The sequence below is a fragment of the Myotis brandtii genome, unplaced genomic scaffold (genome assembly GCF_000412655.1).
Source record: "Myotis brandtii unplaced genomic scaffold, ASM41265v1 scaffold443, whole genome shotgun sequence".
NCBI lineage: Eukaryota > Metazoa > Chordata > Mammalia > Chiroptera > Vespertilionidae > Myotis > Myotis brandtii.
The window spans coordinates 1,120,680-1,142,126 of record NW_005366952.1 but is presented as its reverse complement, the minus strand read 5'-3'; the positions used below and the strand labels follow the sequence as shown (position 1 = coordinate 1,142,126).

At 43.4% G+C, this 21,447-nt stretch overlaps 1 pseudogene; it reads left to right on the top strand.

Annotated features, from left to right (window-relative positions):
• LOC102263736 overlaps nucleotides 1-13,935 on the top strand; it is a 15,987-nt pseudogene extending 2,052 nt beyond the window's left edge.
• The last annotated feature ends 7,512 nt before the right edge of the window (nucleotides 13,936-21,447 follow it).

The following is a 21,447-nucleotide window of genomic DNA, read 5'->3' as shown; positions in this document are numbered from 1 at the left end:
ATCAAAGGGGTTAGTGGATGCTTAGTGCTTATTGAATTTAACTAAATATAACTGTAATACAAATGAAATAGATTCATATTATTCTTGCTTTCCCTTTGTTCACCTTTTCTATTTTAGTTACAATGTGTAGGCCACACCTAGTCAGAGTATATAAACCTTAAGAAGTTTTTCTGCCAAGTCTGTCCTGCAGGTATAGAGTTTCCATAGATTTATGTGAGAAACTCAGCCCTTTATTGGATTTAGAGCCTCTTGGTTCCCTAGTAGCTTGTATAATGCTTGTTTTACTGTAACTTCTAAAAAGGATTTATCTTTGCTTACAATTGTTTTCTTGTCCCTTTCATTTAGTTCTATTGTTGTTTCTCTTTACATAGTTGATTCATCACCACTGGTTATGAGAAATGGATTAGACATATTTTCCTGTTCTGTCACATCTGACAATACTCAAAGTCCAGGGAAACTAAGGCAAGCGGCTAGGACGTCTGTGGATGAGGGCAGTGATGTTGATGTGGCAACATCGTTGGCTGCCCACCAGCAGCAAATCCACCCCTTCCCTGATACTGGGTAGCCATATGCCCCAGGGATTGTGTGACTCTTCCTGTCTCCAGGGGGAGAATTATGATTAGTCCAAGTCAGTCTTAGTAATTCATTCCCATTTGCCATTGAGTGGTTAGGAGTGAGCATCAAACCCAACATTGGTCAATGAGATGTAAGGGGATGCCTGCTGGGGGACTTCAGAAGGTTTTCTCACTTAGTAAGAGTCAGAACAGGGAGATTTATTTCCTGCTTTGGATGTTGCTAGGTGTGCAGACTTGGCGCTTGGTACTGTTTCTCCAGATTACAAGGCAGAAAGCCAGAAGAAACACCAAGAAGTGGATTCCAGGCAGACTTGTGATGTTTAGCCACCAATGAGCCAATGCTATAGCTGCCTTACCCCAGAGTTCTGTGCTTAAGCTTTGGTACCTGGGTTTTCTGCTATTTTCAGCTGAAAACATCCTAATTAACACAGTAGGTGTTGTATTTTACAAAATAGTTGAGTTCCCTGACTATGAACATTTGATAGATGTCCCTCAAGTCCTCTGATCTCAGCCTGGCATGAAGTCTATATGAAGTGAGAGTCAACCAGTTCTGTGATCCAACTCTGGTGCTACCATTTATTTATCAGCTGTGTGACCTTGGGGAAGTTGCTCAATTTCTCTGAGCCTCATTTTCTTCCTCTATGCATTTGCTGTGTCCCACATTTCTAGAAATCGGAGTCTCTTACCAGCCTCACTCCATCTCTGATCCTCATAACACCTAGGATGAGGATTTTGAAAAGTTTTGCTTTTTAGCAAACACTTTCTAATAAAAAATCTGCATATATTATGGATTTCAACTGGCCTTCAGGAAATGGTGTTAGTTCTTAGTTCATATTCATGCCATTTATGTTGGCAAGAATGGCCTCTTCTGTGTTAAACAAAAGAGATAATGTAATTGCTGGTAGCTTTTAAAATACTTGTGGAGCGAAAGGAGTAAAGCTTTTAGAAGACTTTTATGCAGGTTATAAAAATATGAATGAACATCTTTCAAGAGAATCCTGGAATAATTAAAAATAAAAAGTCAGACATTTTCATTGGAATCCCTCAGTAGATTATACAAGATCTGAAATATATGTCTCTTGTACCTTTGGCTCTCCCCTTACTTGAAATATACTGTAAAGAAAAAAATTCTCCTCAATTTTGGTCCTAGTGAATAATATACTGGGGCTTTAAATTTTGGATCTGGTGAGTAAATAGAGCTAAGATTCAAGTCTAAGTTTCTAATTTCAATGTCCAATAATACTTAACTGAATAAAGAAATATTCCATTCATTTATGGAAAATCCTATGTTCAAGATAATAACAATTAGTGAAAATGTAAGCTCATCATGATATATTTTATAAAGGCATTTAGTTCAAATTAATATTTATTTCACATAACATCTATTAATAAACTAAGAGAATGAATGAAGACTTTCTTAATATGGTAGAAAAAAGTCAATCTCAAACCAATAGCTAAATTCATTCTTAGTGCAAAATACCAAAGGCATTCCCAAAGCCAGGAACAAGGTAGAGTTGTTCACTGTCACTGTTATTTTTTGTATATTCTAGCCAATGCATTATGACAAGAAAAATACATATAATTAGACATATAATTATTAGAGAGGGAAAAATAAAATCTCATTATTTATAGGTAGCATAATCATCTGTTAAAAACCAGAGTACTAGCTTAAAGACTATTAAAACTAGTAATAGAGTTTAAAGAGGTGGCCACTCACAAAATCTTTTCCTTATGCTTAGCTATAAGCTTACCAAGAAATGTGTAGGACCCATATGATGTTATAGTGAGGAACCTGATCATTTTTTAAATCCTTATCTGAGGATATGTTTTATATTGATTTTGGAGAGAGAGAAACATCACTGTGGGAGAGAAACATTGATCAGTTGCCTCCCACATGTGCCCTGACTGACAGACTTATCAGGGAAAGGACCAGCAACCTAGGTATAGTAGGTCCTCAGGTTATGTTGGAGATCCATTGCTACGGTGCGACGTAACGAGATTTTTGCCGTAAGTCGGAACCCACGTACATAAGCACCTACGTCACTCACATGGAGCACATACACAGCAGTAATGAAGTGAAACAGTAAAAAAAATTTAAAAGATAACAGTTCCTGAACTTTACTTGTGGTAAATACAGTAAATAATAAAAAAACACCATAAAGCACATATATACATACATTGAAATGATGGAACTTTTTTTTTTAATAAACAAATGGAAGATGGCAACGTAACCACGAAACAACGTACTTCGAGTCCGACGTAACCCGAGGACTGCCTGTATGTGCCTTGACAGGGAATCAAACTTGCAATCCTTTGATGCATGGGATGACGCTCCAACTAACTGAGCCACGTGGCCAGGGCTGACCAATTTTTTATATTTAACTTCTGACTGCTTTTAAGTCTTACCCTTTCGTCTTTTCTTTGTACCACACATCTGGAAAGCTGATAAGAAAGTTCCTTCTCCTCTGATGGGAGACAGCCCTGTCCCATGTGGTAACATACACTGAGTGGCCAGGTTATTATGACCGCCCCATCAGTACTTCATTGACACTTCCAAAAATACTGAATATTGAAAACTTCCTAAGCTAATACTCTCAAGGTTTTATTATTATTATTATTATTATTTTTGTTATTTGCATAACTAATTTACTTCATTGTACTGATGGGGTGGTCATAATAATCTGGCCACTCAGTGTATACACCAAGTCCCTTACTGCCCCAACCACAGTAAAAACCCAGAACAATCTCCTTCCCTGCTCTTGCAAGCGAGTTTGGACCTGCTAGAGAGTCCTTCCCTGTCTTCCCCAGGTGCCTGAATTATGTGAGTAATAAACCTTTTCATACCCTCTTGATGTGTGTCTTCAGTTTGACATTGGAACTAAACTTTGCATGAGGATCCCTCCTGCTTTTGCAGAGTGACCATAAGGAATATATAGCAGATATACTAGTAAAAAGATTGAGATTAATAATAATAGCTAGACCTGGCCGGTTTGGCTCAGTGGATAGAGCGTCGGCCTGCGGACTGAGGGGTCCCAGGTTCAATTTCGGTCAAGGGCACATGCCCAGGTTGCAGGCTCGATCCCCAGTGGGGGGTGTGCAGGAGGCAGCTGATCCATGGTTCTCTCTCATCATGGATGTTTCTGTCTCTCTCCCTCTTCCTTCCTCTCTGAAATCAATAAAAATATATTTAAAAAAAATAATAATAGCTAACATTTACTAATGCTTATTATGTTTTTGCATACTGTTATCAGTGCATTGAATCATTTAATTCCTACAAAACTCTATGAGTAAGTGACATCACTATCTTAATTTTATAGATGAGGAAAAAGAGGCCAGAAATTAGGTATTCTGCACTAGGTCACATAGCTGACCACGGTTGGGGTCAGGATATAAATCCAGAAGTCTGGTTCCAGAGCTCTCTCTAAGCCACTACATGGGAATGAAAGGTGAAATGGAGGCACAGGATGTTGAAGGGAACTTGTGTAAGTCACACATCCATAAAGAGGCAAAACCAGGATCTGCCCTATTGCCTTTCTGAGTTAATAATTGACATTGATATACTGCTTCATAACTAAAAAGGCATGATACATACATTATTTCATTTGATAACCTCAACAGTTGTGGGAAGGTAAATTAGTAGAGGTACAAATCTCCTATTGTCCAGATGAGGAAACCGAGAGCCAGGAAAGTTCTGTAATTAACCCAAGATGACATATATGTTAAATGTGTGTAGCAAGACATAAACACCGTCTTTGATATCACATTTTTCATGGTACCAGGTGTCTGTGTTCAAGGTGCTCCTGGAAGCGTGCTTAGATGTGGAGGGGCTTCCAGATGTGAATCATCCAAACTGGAGTTTCCTCGGCACCTGTATCTGATTTGTGGGTGCTTCTTCCCTCCTGGCAAGTGCCACGCTCTTGTACTAAGGTCTGGAAATGGTCAAAGTCTCAGAAGGTGCTTTATTGTCCTGTTACTTTTAATCCCAGTGAGGCTGAGCCAGGGGATGTCTTGCTAGGGACGACAAATACCAAGGCAGTTATGGTAGAGTCTATCTTGTAGAGGTGCTTGCTCTTCTGCCATGTGACTTTGCCATCCTCCCGCTAAGAGATGCAGTCTGTTTCCCCATCCCCTTGAACCTGGGCAGCCTCTGTTTCTGCTTCGGCAGAGTGATGCTGTGCAATTTCCAGGCGTGGCCCTTACCTGGCCTAGCAGCTGCTGCTTCCTGCCTCTTGGAAGCCAGACACCATGCAATGAGAACACCTGCCCTGAGACCACAATGCTCAGAGAGCCCTCACCCCTGTGTGAGCGGTGTTGGAGGCTGAGACACGCTGTGGGTAGAAAGAGAAGCAGAGGAACACTTGGAAGTGGGTCCTTCAGCCCACGCTGCCCAGGCTGTCACCCCACATAGCAGAGATGAACTGCCCTGGGCCAGGCCTTCCTAAATTTCTCATTTATGAAATGGTGGCACAGTTGAAGCCATTAAGTTTTGGGAGTGGTTTGTTATATAGCCAGAGATGACTGAAACAAGTAATTTTAGGCTCTTCCTAGTACTACACAACTGAGAAGTCAACGACAGCCACAGCTTTGCCTCCCATGTACATGGAGTTGCTTCTCATTTAGCAGAATGAACCACAACTGGAGTGGCCACTTGTCATCAATAATCATTTTTAGCTCTCAGGTGCTTAGGTCTTTAAAGATAACCCCTTTTACCATTAGGATTGGATAGTTCCCAGAGAACTCATTTATACATGGCTGAGCTAAAATACCATGATTTGTTTTGAACAAGAGTAAAACAATAACTCAATTATGTAATTACATTTGTCTTATTTTTTGACGTTTCCAAAGTGCTTTTTCAAATCTACCATCTCTCTTAATCTTATTAATCCCATTTTTCCCCATAAGAAAAGAGAGGCTCAAAAAGGTTATAAGACACGCTAGAACCAGGGGGATAGGATGGGAGGTAAGGCTAGAATCCAGATGTCTTGGCTCACAGTCTGTTTCCAATCCAGCAGCTAACCAACCTGTGAGTTGGGCAACCCAGAGAGTGGATGGCAGGGAGTCCTGCCTCCAGCTGATGATTTATCCATTATGGTAGATGTATGTTCAATGAAACTTGCTTGTTTCCAAGACAACAGAACTCAAACGAAAACCTCAATTGCTTGGGAGGAGGCAGATTCACTGTCATTTCCATCCCTTTGAAGAATTGCACATTTTGATGGGCAAAGTGCCAGAAATAATTAAACCAAATAGCTCCAGAGCAGAAGAAAAGAAACATATATATAAATGTGGGTGGCATTTCTGCAGTGAGAGTCTTTCAACATGACAATCCAGGAAAATCCAGGGATCAACCCCTTATATAAAAAAAGAAAACCTGGAAAGAAAAAAAGGGAGTACCTTGAAGTGGAGAGAAGGGAAGGAGTGGGGGGAGGGAAGAAGCCACGGGCAAGGGGGAGGCACAGACCTGGCCCTCTGTCTTCTCCCTGGTCCCCACGGGAAGAAGCAGTGGAGGAAGCAATCAGATTTTAACTGGAAATCCTTACGTTGAGTCAAGTGGCTCGAAGCATTCATTTTGTTTTTATTTGCTTTTCTTGTGAGGTATCCACTTTGGCTCTAATTTCCCGATTTTGCTGAGGAGATCAAGAGATTTTGAGCAGAGCAGAGATGGAATACATTCTCCTGTATTGGCCACATGCCAGATTTTATTACAGTTTTTTGTTAACTTAGCTTATTATGGAATGGAAATTTGGTCTCTCAGACATGTGAAAGGGAGGAGGTTTTTTTGATTTCTTCCTTTTTTGTCTTTAATTCATTCAACCATTATTGAGTAGCTATTCTATAGAAGGTCCTGCCCTAAGAATTGGGTATTCAGAAATGTCTAGGGTACACCATTTAGTGACTCATGTTTAATGTACCCACTTGCCTGTGCCTGGTCTTCATAGCTAAGTAATGACAATTCCATAGTCCTGTTGTGAGCTACAGAGTGACTGTCCAATACCTGGCTTTTATGCATCATTCATGTATTCATGAATTCATGTAGTCAACAAATAATTACTACCTCTTGCTAAGAACCAGACACTTTGCTACGTGTTGGAGTTTTAAAAAGTGAACAAAAGCAACATGTACAACAAAGAATTAGTATCCAGGATTTATAAAGAACCTTACAAATCAGTAAGAAAAGAACAAATAAATCAACAGATAAATGAATAAATGATATAAACATGGGATTCACAGAAGGGGAAAACATAAAAAGCTAAAAAGCATTTGATAATATTTTCACCTTCACTTAGTGAGAAATAGAAATTAAAATCATCACAAGATGTGACTTTATTTTTACCTACTCATGTGGCAAAAGTGAAATATTTATTAATATCCAGTGGTGTTGACTTTTGGGGAAAGGGCACATTTCCTGTATTTCCGGTGGGAATGGTAAAATGGTCCCTGATTTTGGAGGACAAGTTGAAAGTATCTATTAAAATTGTCTGTACCAAGAACAATTGGAAACAACCTAAATGTCTCTGGAATGGATAGATGGGACATGGTATATTCATATGGTGAAAATTTTACACAGCCATTCAGAAGAAAAAATTAGAGCTATCCACATCAACATGGGTTGATGTTAAAAATATATTGTATAGTGAAAAAAGCAAGTCGCAGAGTTATATGTACTCTATGACCATTTATGTGGGAAAAACACAAAAAAATCAATACTCCATATATTCTATGGTGTAGGTAAACAGCCTGGTACAGATATATATCAGATATAATAATAGTTCTCTCTTGGTTTTTGGTGGTGGAAAGGACTGTAGAAGTCCAAAGGGACTTTATCTATAATACTATATATTTTATGCAACTATATTATGTATAATTTATTAGTGAAAAATTAGCTAGACGGAAACAGTGAACAGAACACAATCCCTGTCTTTGAGGAACTTATTGACTAATGGCCTTATCTATGGGCAAAGCTGAGATTAGAACCCAGATTTTAAGTGTCATAGTGCAACCATCTGCCTCTTGGATGTATGATAAATTTAACCACCTGTGAATAATCTCATGCTCTGACTTGCTTTCTGCAAAGTGATTGCTTTTCAAGTTGGTGTAAAGGTTAAGGTATTTTATTTCTTTCTTTGAGTGGGGAAGTGGGTGGATTTTTCACTTAAAAACTGTTTTATTGAAATAAATGAATAGATGCCAAGAATATTTATAATTTACGTGTAAGGTATGCAGAATAACAGTACAAGGAGCACACTCACTAACCTCCCTCCCAGTCTCATCCATTTTCAAGTGTGGTGAGGATATTTGGACTGTCCCATCACAGACAAGACCTGAAGGGCTTGGTGGTCTTTCCTAGTCTACATCAGTACCATTTCCACAGCTCTCTAGCAGCCAAATAAGTGAAAGAAATAGCACTGTTTGGAAAATTGGAACCTTCTCTTTGTTTGCTAAATGGCTAAGCAGTGATTTACCTGGGTTGCTTCTAGAGGATGAGCTGGCACACAAAGGTCTGAAAGATGCATCTAGAGGTAAAGAGTGTCTAAGTGTATTTAGCAAACAATAATGCAAAACACAGAATATAGAGCATGGAGGAAGCAAACTGCACATTTTCTGTCTGGGAAGTAATGGAACATTTATAGCTTTGGAATAGCTAGTTCAGAGCTGAAGGAAGGGAGATCCTTCTTTCGGTCAATGAACAAATCAGTGTTCTTTGGAACTCAATGGGGAATTAAAGGAATTTACCCATTAAGTAGTCCATTTTTGAGGTTCTTCAAGTCTTTATCTGAGAAGGGATTTAAGTAGGAACTAAATAAGACTGTACCCAAAATACAGAGAGCATAAGGGACAACACACTCAACACATGCAAGGAGGGAGAGGGAGAAGGGAGGGGGGCGAGGGTGGACGGAGAAACAGAAAGAACTGAGGGATGGGTGGAGTTGAAGGCCACAGTTTGTCTCCCATGATCTGCTAAGGTGTTGGAGGCTACCACCTTTTACACACATGGCATGAAAGTCTCACAGTCACATGTTGTCTTTAATAAATGATAGATGTTTACTCCAAATAAAGGTTAGAAAATTAGTAAGAAATCAGAACTAAAAAGGGATGAATAAGGAGTCCTTAGAAGCTCCTGGCAGCCATTTGGGGCCCCCCAGAAGCTATGCTTCCCAAAGTCCCAATTTCTTCTTTGCAGACAGTGCTGGAAACCTCACTCCTTCCCTCACCTGTTGGGTGCCCAGACAGAATACAGGATGCGATATTTGGGACATACTTACACTAAGAAATGATTTGTTGTTTATCTGAAATTCAAATTTAACTGGGTGTATTTTTATTTTCTAAACCTGTCAACTCTATGTTTGTGATATATGCTTACCCTTGTTCCTCTCCCAATTCCTTTTCTAATTCTGATCAAGTCAAAGTTCTATATCCCCCAAAGACCCCAACTGCCTCAGAAGGGGCCCTAAGGAAGGAAGGAATGTACCACTCTCATTTCTATCCACCCCAGGAACCCCTACAATGGAAGAACATCCCATCATTTTGAAAAATTTATGATGACTATTAGCCACAAAGGTCTTTCCCTTCAATATCTTCACAGTGAAGAGATTGAAATGGATGTCATTGGGCAAGAGGACTGTCCCATCACAGACAAGACCTGAAGGGCTTGGTGGTCTTTCCTAGTCTACATCAGTACCATTTCCACAGCTCTCTAGCAGCCAAATAAGTGAAAGAAATAGCACTGTTTGGAAAATTGGAACCTTCTCTTTGTTTGCTAAATGGCTAAGCAGTGATTTACCTGGGTTGCTTCTAGAGGATGAGCTGGCACACAAAGGTCTGAAAGATGCATCTAGAGGTAAAGAGTGTCTAAGTGTATTTAGCAAACAATAATGCAAAACACAGAATATAGAGCATGGAGGAAGCAAACTGCACATTTTCTGTCTGGGAAGTAATGGAACATTTATAGCTTTGGAATAGCTAGTTCAGAGCTGAAGGAAGGGAGATCCTTCTTTCGGTCAATGAACAAATCAGTGTTCTTTGGAACTCAATGGGGAATTAAAGGAATTTACCCATTAAGTAGTCCATTTTTGAGGTTCTTCAAGTCTTTATCTGAGAAGGGATTTAAGTAGGAACTAAATAAGACTGTACCCAAAATACAGAGAGCATAAGGGACAACACACTCAACACATGCAAGGAGGGAGAGGGAGAAGGGAGGGGGGCGAGGGTGGACGGAGAAACAGAAAGAACTGAGGGATGGGTGGAGTTGAAGGCCACAGTTTGTCTCCCATGATCTGCTAAGGTGTTGGAGGCTACCACCTTTTACACACATGGCATGAAAGTCTCACAGTCACATGTTGTCTTTAATAAATGATAGATGTTTACTCCAAATAAAGGTTAGAAAATTAGTAAGAAATCAGAACTAAAAAGGGATGAATAAGGAGTCCTTAGAAGCTCCTGGCAGCCATTTGGGGCCCCCCAGAAGCTATGCTTCCCAAAGTCCCAATTTCTTCTTTGCAGACAGTGCTGGAAACCTCACTCCTTCCCTCACCTGTTGGGTGCCCAGACAGAATACAGGATGCGATATTTGGGACATACTTACACTAAGAAATGATTTGTTGTTTATCTGAAATTCAAATTTAACTGGGTGTATTTTTATTTTCTAAACCTGTCAACTCTATGTTTGTGATATATGCTTACCCTTGTTCCTCTCCCAATTCCTTTTCTAATTCTGATCAAGTCAAAGTTCTATATCCCCCAAAGACCCCAACTGCCTCAGAAGGGGCCCTAAGGAAGGAAGGAATGTACCACTCTCATTTCTATCCACCCCAGGAACCCCTACAATGGAAGAACATCCCATCATTTTGAAAAATTTATGATGACTATTAGCCACAAAGGTCTTTCCCTTCAATATCTTCACAGTGAAGAGATTGAAATGGATGTCATTGGGCAAGAATATTCAGGATTAAGAATTATAATCTTACTAGAGGCCTGGTGCATGAAATTCGTGCACTGGGGGGTGGGGTTCCCTCAGCCCAGCCTGCCCTTCTCACAGTCTGGGAGCCCTCAGTGGATGTCCTACTGATGGCCACAGTCTGGCAGCAGAGGCTCGGAGCAGGCATCCTGTGTGTGTGTATGTGTGTGTGTGCATGTATGTGTCTGCTGGGGGCCTGCCCCAAGCTGCATTGGAGGCTCGGAGCAGGCTCCCCGTGTGTGTGTGTGTGTGTGTGTGTGTGTGTGTGTGTGTGTGAGTGTGTGTGTCTGTTAGGGGCCTGCCCCCAGCCACACCATGGAGGCTTGGAGCAGGCGCCCCTCTGTGTTGATCTCTCAGGCTCCTGGCCTCCACAGCGTGTTTTTCTCTCCCTTGAGCTGTGGCCAGGGTGAGGTGCTGCCTGCAGGCTGCGCTTTCCTGCTCATGGATCACCGGATCACTGCAGAGACCGGGGGCAGGCCCTGCTGGGTGCTGCCTGTTGGGAACTTTCCTGCTCTGGGATCGCCATGCCGATCCCAGGAGCAGGCCCACCTGGGGGCCGCCCGCCCTCCGCACTTGCCTGCTCTGGGATCGCCATGGGGTCCCAGCTGGCAGCAGGGCTTAGGTGGCACACAGGTGTCCCGGCTGCGGGCGGGGCTTAGGCACACGGGGCTTAGGCGGCACACGGGGGTCCGGGCTGTGGGTGGTGCTTAGGTGGCGGGGGCTTAGGTGGCACACGGGGGTCCCAGCTGGGGCGGGGCTTATGTGACGTGATCGCGCCACCTAAGCCTGGCTGCCCAGGGCTGCACCCGGGCTGAATGGCGTCTTGTGCTGGCCAGCCCTGCCTGCAGTATGCAAATTAGCCACCATCTTGGATGGTGGCTAATTTGCATATGGCGCTGATTAGCCAATGGGAAGTGTAGCAAAGGTACGGTCAATTACCCTTTTTGTCTTTTATTAGATAGGATTGCTAAGCTGAGGCGTGGCAGAAAGATTCTGTTACCAGGAAGAGCACACCCTTACTCATAGACAATCCCAAACACACCTGGAGTTCAGAAGATGGGCAAGGCATTTCTTTACTGTTCCCATTGGGCTAGTCTCCTACCCAATCTTAGTTAGCCTTGGAGGAAACCTAGAAAGTTCCTTCCATTTTGCCCCTCTTGTAGTTGAAGCCAAGGAAACCTGTTACCTTTCCTGTCCTGGGGAGGGGCTGATAGAGGGTCATGACTTCAATAGAGAGAGGATCTAAGTCAGAAGTTGGCAAATTACATTTGTAGGGAAAATCCTGCTCACTGCCTACTTTTGTACAGCTCATGAGCTGAGAAGGGGTTTTATATTTTTAAATGGTTAAAAAAAATCAAAAGAAGAATAGTATTAAGTGATATGTGGAAATTACACAAAATTAAAATTTTGGTGTTCATTGTTTTATTGGGAGACAGCCATGTTCATTCTTTTATGTATTGTCCATGGCTGCTTTCATGCTACATAGTCTGAGGTGAATATTTGTACTGAAGCCCATGTGGCCCACAAAGCCTAAAATATTTACTATCTGGCCCTTTTTGAACAAACTTTGCTGACCATTGATTTAAGTAATAAACTTCTCTTACAAATAGTAGCTGTTTCTCTGAGAGTGTAACTTTCAAGTGTATTTACTATCTAGCTTACAAGATCTTCCCACCAGGACTGCATCATTGAGAACCTTTTGGTTTCTCTCCATCTGCTGACCTGCCTTCCAGTGTGTGAGCTTTATCCTTTATCCCTTCTCCAGAGCGCCCCTGCTGGTAACTGAGTGGCTATAGCAGTTTCAGATCTGACAGCCTCACTCTATGCTGGCTCCCATTTGACACATGTGGCAAACAGAGAAAATGTTATTTGTACACATTGAGATTAACTAGGAGGATTTGTGAATGTCTACATAGGGCTTGGTGAAAAAAATCCATACTATCTAATAAAAGGGTAATATGCAAATTAACCATCACTCCATCACAAAGATGGCAGCACCCATAGCCACAAGATGGCGGCACCCAGTCCTCTCAGCCCTGCTGGAGTCCTCCAGTCCCGGGGGGCAGCCGCTGAGAGCAGGCAGTGTGAGCGGCCACCCTGCCAGAGTCCTCCAGTCCCGGGGGGTGGCCGTTGAGAGTGGGCAGTGTGAGCGGCCTGGTGGAATGCTTGCTTCATCGCCGCGGCAAGTACGATAAAAGTTGGCTCCAAAACAGCCTGTTTCTGAGTCTGGGAAGGAGGGGGTCCTGAGAGCTCTTCTGCTGGCTGCTCAGGAAACAGCGCTGACACTGCCGAGGGAGCCGTTGGGGAGGAGGCGGTAACCGCCGCTGCAGAGCCAGAGCGGAGGAGGCAGGGGAGCTGGAGCGGAGGAGGCGGGGCTGCCTCTGGTCCCGCAGGGGTGGCAGGTGAGCTGCAGTTCAGGAGCCTCTGGGAGTGGCGGCACCAGGCCATCCAGTGCTGCATCCAGTCCCTGAGGCATGCCCGCCAGTGCCGCCATGCCAACTGCCCACAGCCGTCCTGCCAGAAAATGAGGTGGGTTGTGCAGCACACCAAGGGCTGCCAGCGCAAGACCAACAGAGGTTGTGGAGTGTGCAAGCAGTTCATGGCCCTTTGCTGCTACCATACCAAACACTGCCAAAAAATACATGCCCCAGCCAGCAGAAGCTACAGCCCCGCCGGCAGCACGCGGAGCTCATGCGCCAGCGGATGCCACCATCAACACCCGCACTGTGCCTCAGCCGAGTCTGCCTTCCCCTCCTTCAGCCCCCCACTCTGGCCCCCCACACTGCATCCCAGCACACCCTGGACACCACAGCCCTGACTCTGCCCCAGACCTCGCCTGTGAGCATGTCACTAGCCGGCTTCTCCAGCATGGCCAGAACTCAGCCCCCCACCACAGTTTGCACTGGGAAGCCCACTAACCAGGTGCCAGCCCCACCGCCCCCGCCCAGGCCCAGCTGCAGCAGTGGAGGCGCCCGGCAGATCGCACGTGAGGCACAGCAGCAGCAGCATTTGTACTGGGTGAGCACCAACAACAGTATGCCCCTGAGGCACAGTGACCCCCGAGAGCCAGATGGCCCCCATGGGCCTGAATGTGACCTAACCAGGTCAGTGGGCCTGTTATTCTGTCCCCCCAAGCCCCGGCAGTGGCAGCTGGCACCCATCCCCCAGCAACAGCCAATGTGAGGCATGCACAGACCTGTGATGTCTATGCAGACCCAAGGTGCAACCACCTCAGAGCATCTCTCCAGGGGCCCTGCAGGACCTGCTGCGGACCCTGAAGTCTCCCAGCTCCCCCAGCAGCAGCACATGCTCAACATCTTCAAGTCAAACCCTCAGCTGATGGCAGCTCTCATCAAATAGCACACAGCCAAGTAAGTGGCCAGCCAGCCCGGCCTTCAGCTCTAACCCAGCCTGCTGAATCTGAACGCCATGCAAGCCAGTGGGCCATGACCTGCTGTCCCTCCACAGCAGCAAGCAATGGGAGGCCTGAACCCCCAGGGCCAGGCCTTGAACATCATGAACCCAGGGTGCAACCCCAGCATGGCGAGTATGAACCACAGTACAGAGAGATGCCATGGAGCAACAGCAGCAGCAGCAGCAGCAACAACACTGTGAGAGGCATGTCCGACTGTGGGATCGGGCCTAAACTGGCAGTCAGACAGCTCCCAAGGGGCCCCAGATTGGAGAGGGTGCAGGCTGGGCTGAGGGACACCCCTCCAGTGCACAAATTTCGTGCACTGGACCTCTAGTATGTTTATAATCATTATGAAAAGAAAATATCAAATTTTAGGAAAGACATTAAATATATGACTTGTATAAATCTTAAAAAGAAAAGTTTTCAAAAATTTAAGTGAGAAGCTTGGTCTTGCTTGCATAAAAATAATATTTTACTTTACTATTTTATGTTTGAAATGGTTACATGTAATTTTTAACCAAGACTTTAAAATCACAATCTCTTCAATTGTGATAGTTGTTCATATAATTAAGTGAAAAAACATGTAAAAATTTTAAACAATTATTTTAGATCAGCTCAAATTATGTTTGCAAGATTTGTCAAAGTTCTTCCTTTATTTATTGTATTTATTTATTGTATTTATTTATTTATTTATTTATTGTTGTTGTTAATCCTCACCAGAGGATATATTTTTCCATTGCTTTTTAGGGAGAGTGGAAGAGAAAGGGAAAGACAGAGAGGAACATTGATGTGAGAGAAACACATCAATTGGTTGCCTCCTGCATGAGCCCCAACCAGGGCCTGGGCCAGGGAGGAGCCTGTAACCAAGGTACATGCCCTTGACCAGAATCAAACCCGGGACCCTTTGGTTCATAGGCCAACACTCTATCCACTGAGCAAAACTGGCTAGGGCAGTTCTTCCTTTATTTTTATTGACAAATATATTATTAAAACTTCTTATGATGGTAATGGATTTTTAATCCAATAGAACTTTTGTATACATGGTTTTAGCAACCATGTTTCTTGGATGTGATTAACATGGCACATAAGCCACAAGTGGAAAAAATAGTTTGTTTACAAAGACAGAGATTGGGGGCCATTGCTTGGAGTTGTGCCTTTGAGGAGCCCCCAGACCCACTGCCCAGCTGCATCCTGGGCTGCAGGCTTGCATGCTGCATTCCTTTGACATCTGGAACGTGAAAGTCCCCAGTAGCTCTAAGAGCCCCTTGCTCACCAGGACAGCTACAAGCTTTGCAGAGGGTGTGTGCTCTGTTGATGGCTGGGGGCAGAGCACCGCCCTGGCTGTACTCAGTGCATCCTAGCAGGTGGGTGAGACCTAGATGGCGCTCTGTGAGACTGCTGCCTGCAGGGGCCGTGTGGCATGCCATTGGATCCTGCTCACCTCTGTCCATTTTCTGAGGAGCACTAGGTGAGGCTATTTGCGGCCAGGGGTGACCTGCCTGTGGGTTTTGGTCACCCTTCATGCCCTCTTGTCACCCCTAAGGCAAAGGGATCAATGTCTTTAGAACCTCCCTGGCCTATTTGTGGCACACTAATGAGCTCTGCCTGGGAAGCTCCACCTTAACAGATGCCTCTGCAATGTTTCCTGAACAACTGAAGAAGGTGATTGAGGAAAAAAGTACCTTCTAGGACGAAGTTGAACTCTCATGAACCTGGGTTGTTTTGGAAACATATTTTTCCATTTGTTGTTGTCAGCTACACGTTATGTGTACATCCATATATGTGTGTTGCACCAAGGATTACGATATACCTCCTTACCTTGTCAGTCTGCCTTTGATTAATATAATTTATTTTACCTAAAAATAAGAATCTTACAGCAATAAGCTTCCACTTACCTCTCTCCAATCCTTTGTGTTACTGTTGTATTACATTTAACTTCTATATCTGTTATAAACACCAAAATACATTGTTATATTTGTATTATATTATCAATTGTTATTTTTAAAAATAGCTTTATTGGGATGCAAATTCACATATCATAAAATTTGCCCACATTCAAAGTGTACAACTCAATGGTTTTTGGTATATTACATAATTAAAAATGTGATAAAATACATATAACAAAGTTTGCCATTTTTACTTTTAAGGTACATTTCAGTATATTCACAATGTTGTGCAACCATTGTTGCTATCTATTTCCAAAAACTTTTCATTACCCCAAACAGAAACTCTGTAACTAATAAGCAATAACTCTCTATTTTCTCCTCCCCACATGGTAACTTCTAATCTACTTTCTGTCTCTATGAACTTTCCTCATTTAGGTACCGGACATAAGTAGAATCATATAATACTTGTTCTTTTGTGTCTGGCTTATTTTACTTAGCATGTTTTCAAGGTTTATCCATGTTGTAAAATGTATGAGAACTTAATTTTCTTTTTAGGCTAAATAATATTTCATTGTATGTATATAACATATTTTGTTTACCCATTCATCTGTTGGTGGACTAGTAATGAGCTTTAAAGGAAATTAAGAAACAAGAAAAATGCTCCTTATATGCTTATCTCTGTATTTATTATTTATGGAACGTCTCAGTTGCTCATGTAGAACTGGATTTCTCTTTGGTGTCGTTCCCTTTCATCCTGGAGGGGGCAGAGATGCTTTTGTTGCGGTGGAACTGCGACTCGCAGTGTTCATTTTACCTTTTCTTGGGTTAAAAGGATGTAAGGTGGGCACCACGGCCCATTTTTCTCTCTGTGGAGCCTTCGCTGACACTCCGATGCAGAGAGTAATTGTTTGTGCCCGGGCCACATTCCCTCCCTGTGTTAAACAGGTGTGGAAGCATGGACGTCCTCATGTGGGCAGACAGAGAGGACTGTCTCTCCGCAGGGAAAGGCAGGCCCCAGGCGGACGCTCAGCAGGACACAGCCATCTCCAGGCAGGACTCTTCTCTCTTATTTCTGCTATTTGCTTGTCCATGAGGACTTGTGTTAGTGAGAAAACAGAACATGAATATCGTTTCCTGCTGGGAGATACTTTGAGTCCTCTCCCAGGCCTTTGGGACCCCCCTGTGGGAACAGAGCGTGCTGTGTGTTAGGCGCTGATGGCAAGCAACGCCATTCATTACCTGCTGGTTTTCAGACTGTGTGTCAGCCTTCTGATGGCAACCAGAAGTGACTGTGGATCTCTAGAGACCGAGAATTCTCTTTCTGAGTAATGGCCTTGGTGAAAAGGGGTTGAAATTTCACTTTCCCCTGAATGTCTTTATCATCCTGCGGCTTCATATTTAAGTACTATTTTCTGGAAGTCATTCTTTTTAACAATAATTTGGAAGGAAGTTGCTTAGAGGCATCAAGGAGAGGGAGCAACTTGGGTAGAACCAAAATGGGTTAAATCCCCAATCTGTCCCTTAAGGCTGAGGCATACACACGAGAAAGCAAGCAGCAAACAGTGGGTAAACACGCCGGACTCTACAGTAGGTAATGGATACTGAAGGATGATCTTGTCATGCATGCTAAACAGATACTTTTATGGGTTTAAATTTAATTAGCACCTGGAAATTAATAAGGCTAGAAAGAAGGGCAATGTGTTGTTAAGTGATGGCGATGGATAAGTACTGTTTGGAGCACATAGATAAACGAATATTTAATTTGTAATGCATAATGAGCTAGGTGTCTATAAACAATTTGTTTTTCAAGTTCCTGTCACAAAACAAAATAATATAATCATCCAAGGTCAGGAAATTACTGTTATTACTGTTTTCCTTTGGTTAAACGTTAAAATCAGTTTGTAGGTAGATATTGATTTGTATTGTTCAAGTTGGATAATATACATATTTTCATTGTCATACTTTCTGCTGCTTCTTTAAGGGATGGGGCATAAAAATAATTTTTGGTCCTATTTCTTTTGCTCATTTACTTCAAGTATGTGTGTTTGGTCAGAGTGTGCCCCTAGAGCAGCGGTTCTCAACCTGTGGGTCGTGACCCCTTTGGGGGTCGAATGACCCTTTCACAGGGGTCACCTAAGACCATCGGAAAACACATATATAATTACATATTGTTTTTGTGATTAATAATTATGCTTTAATTATGTTCAATTTGTAACAAAGAAATTGGGGGTCACCACAACATGAGGAACTGTATTAAAGGGTCGCGGCATTAGGAAGGTTGAGAACCACTGTCCTAGAGGAAGGGGGAGCGGACTTCTATATCTTCTTTCCTAGCCCCTTTTAATATTTAGAGCATTTGTTTTGTTGATGATCTTTTAGGAGGAGAGCCTGAGAAATAACCTTTAGCTAGACAGTAGAAGAAGGGATCCAGTTTGGTTTGAAAATGATATAATTTTTGTTCTTTCTTTGGTCATAAACTATATGGATCTTTCTAAAGCTTAAATTGAGGCTGCCCTTTGCATCCCAAATGGTGTTGAATTGGGGCTGAAGTCAGGGTGCTGTAGGAGAACTATGTAGGTCTGGGTCCTGGTCCGGGGAGTCCCACCAGAAGAGTTTGTTCTCTGGAAGAGGCCTGCCCTTTGTGCTGAGCACAGCATGTGTGTACATGAATGTGTAGATCCTTCACTTCCTGGATTGCAGGAGGCGGGAGAGCAATGCTGTTTCTTGCAGACTTAATCAAGAGTTAAGTAGCTCAAGAGTTATGAGGGTGCCCATCTAGACAGTGGCTCATGTGGAAGGGGTGCACATCCAAGACACAAATCTACGGAGTGGATCCCGCTTCAGGCATCAGCTTTGCAACTGACTGCCTTTTTCCTCTTTCCTCAAAGTTGTGTCCTGTATGCTGGAGAAGAGTTGTCTTGGGTGGAAGTGGAGGACAGGGCTGCACTGTTTTTATTTATTGAATAAATTTGTGTTTCTGCTTTATCGTTTTCTTTCTCTTGTTTTTATGCATTTGAGTATGTGTATCTGGGAGTGTGTGGGCAAACCATGTATTCCAGGGAGACGTAGTCACTCATGCAGGTCTCTAGGGTTGGGGAAGGGTGCACAGAAGATCATCCCGTGCAGCCATTCCCAAACCTCGGCTCTGCAACTGGGCCCCTCCAAGGAGCTTTGAAAAATTCAGCGTCCAGGCCCCGCTCCTGGAAATTCGGGGTCAGTCATTCTGAGGACCCAGAGATTTAAGTCTCAAAAAAGCACCTTAGTGGGTTCTGGTGGGTAGCTGGGTTGGGACCCTCAGAGCCAGTATATCTCCAGCCTATGAGTGGAGCACACTTCAATCTTCCCAGTACATAGGGGTTAAATACAAGCCAGATGACACCTATAATCATGAATTTTGGCACTAGAATTACTTTGCCGTCTTTGGACCCTCATGGTCTCTTTGATCTTTTTAAAGTACAAACTCTAGCCTCTCTCTGCTTCCCGAACCAGGAAGCCTTCCACACCACGCAGGTGTTGGGGGTGGGAGTCGCTGTGGGGCGAGGCTCTGGGACAGGTTCTGTAACACGCAAGCTATTCGAGAGGGAGTGTGAGTAACCCAGGCCAGGCCAGGATTCTCATGGGCAGGACCTGGTGTGGCTTCCTGCCCGGGCTCTGCTGTGCCCCAGGGATCCAAGAGGCTTTCCTGCCAGTGGGAGGTGGTGAGGTCAGTGCACTGAAGAATCCACCCTGGAAATGAAGAAGGCAGGGGGTGACTGGAAAATGTTTTACAGTGGGTTGGACGCTCGCAGGACCCCAGAGGAAAACGAGTTTAGTAATTTTGTTTTTTAATCATTGTTTCTCAAGTCCCATAGTGGAGAAGTAGGGCCTACTTTCCAAGGTGGGGATGCATTTTAGCTTTTGTGTACTTGAAAGGGGGTCTCTGGGGGCTCGGGGCACACCAAGGGCAGGGCAGGGAGGAGATGTCGGCTGCTAATCTGGGAGCACCCAGAATAAGAGCTGGGAGATTTATGTGGTGTTTGTGTGCGGTTGAAACCTTGGCGGGGAAGCAGTCCAACTCTTCATTGACAACCCTTTGTTTTGAGATAAATTTAAACAGGGCTGTTAAGAGCATTTTGCGTTTGTACAAGTGCTTTTTATGAACAATAGTTTCCAACCATTTAATAATGACCTTGGCGCTTTCATCAGAACAGCACAATTCTCAATCTGTCCCTGGCTTTGCTGAGGAACCGTCACACTTCCTGTTCTCCTTAATCGCTTCTCCCATCTGGGAAGCACGGGGCTCTCCAGAAGACACCTGCTTTCTTGCCTGTTATTTCCAAAGCTTGGATCCCTGGCTGGTCCTGAATGGTTGTGAGTGAGGAGAAGGTCAAGCCTCTCTCTTGAGGGACAGAGATCGCCAAGACCCCATCATCTCAGTGCCTGCCTGTGAATTCCCAAATGAGCCTGGGCTCGGTTCATGAACTTTTTTCTTAGTGAAGGTGACTTCTGTTCATTTCACAAAAAAGGAGTTCATGGAGAATGAGAAAAGGAAGATTTTGAAGATGAATTAAAATCAAAATTAGGAGAAGAAGAAACACATACAGAGTTAAAGAAGGAAAAAGTTGTATTTAGTTTAGAAAAATCCTGTGTCCTTAGGAGACTAGCACCTGTATTTGATTTTACTTATTTTTTTTAGCACTTGTATTTTAGAAGACTATCCTGGTTGCATTCACAAGTAGATTTCTTGGTATTTGGTAAAGAGAATGAGGCTGAATGAGAGGGGAATGACCATGCTTTCTATAAAGGTTCCCATGCTGATGGGATGTGAGGATGCAACATTATAAAGGCTGAGGTAGAGGCTGAGGATAGGATTGAATAATGTTCATTGTTTGGCCTAGTCCCAATTCTTGGGTTGCAGCAGGGGTTACTGGTGAAATGGGCTCAGGCAGCCTTCAGCAAGGGGTTATGGGCTGCAGCAATCTTTCTTGGTAGCATTCACTGTCCAGCGCTAGCAACTCCCACCTGGACAACTTTCCACAAGAATCCCAGTGGCTTGCACTTCCCATTTCTCTACAAAGGAATGCTTGTGTGAGACAACAGTGTCCTCCCCAACATGAGAACCCACCATGGACTTGGGAATTGTATCACTGTGGTGGGGGCAGGGGTGGGGGGTAGCAGAGAGATGGTGCAGGAAATACCCAAACAATGTAAAACCAGCTCCTGCCCCCAAGCACCATACTGTCCACAAGGTATTTTTTTAAAAAGTCTATTGAAAATAATTAAGAATGTTTATTCAAGTAAGTTAGAATTGAAAAACTCTTAAACAACAACAGAGTCTAGGGCAGTGATGGCGAACCTATGACACACGTGTCAGAGGTGACACACGAACTTATTTTTTTGGTTGATTTTTCTTTGTTAAATGGCATTTAAATAAATAAAATAAATATCAAAAATATAAATCTTTGTTTTACTATGGTTGCAAATATCAAAAAATTCTATATGTGACACGGCACCAGAGTTAAGTTAGGGTTTTTCAAAATGCTGACACGCAGAGCTCAAAAGGTTCACCATCACTGATCTAGGGTGATTGAAGTGTCATGGGACTAATCAACAGAGGCATGCTAAAAAGGAGAGATT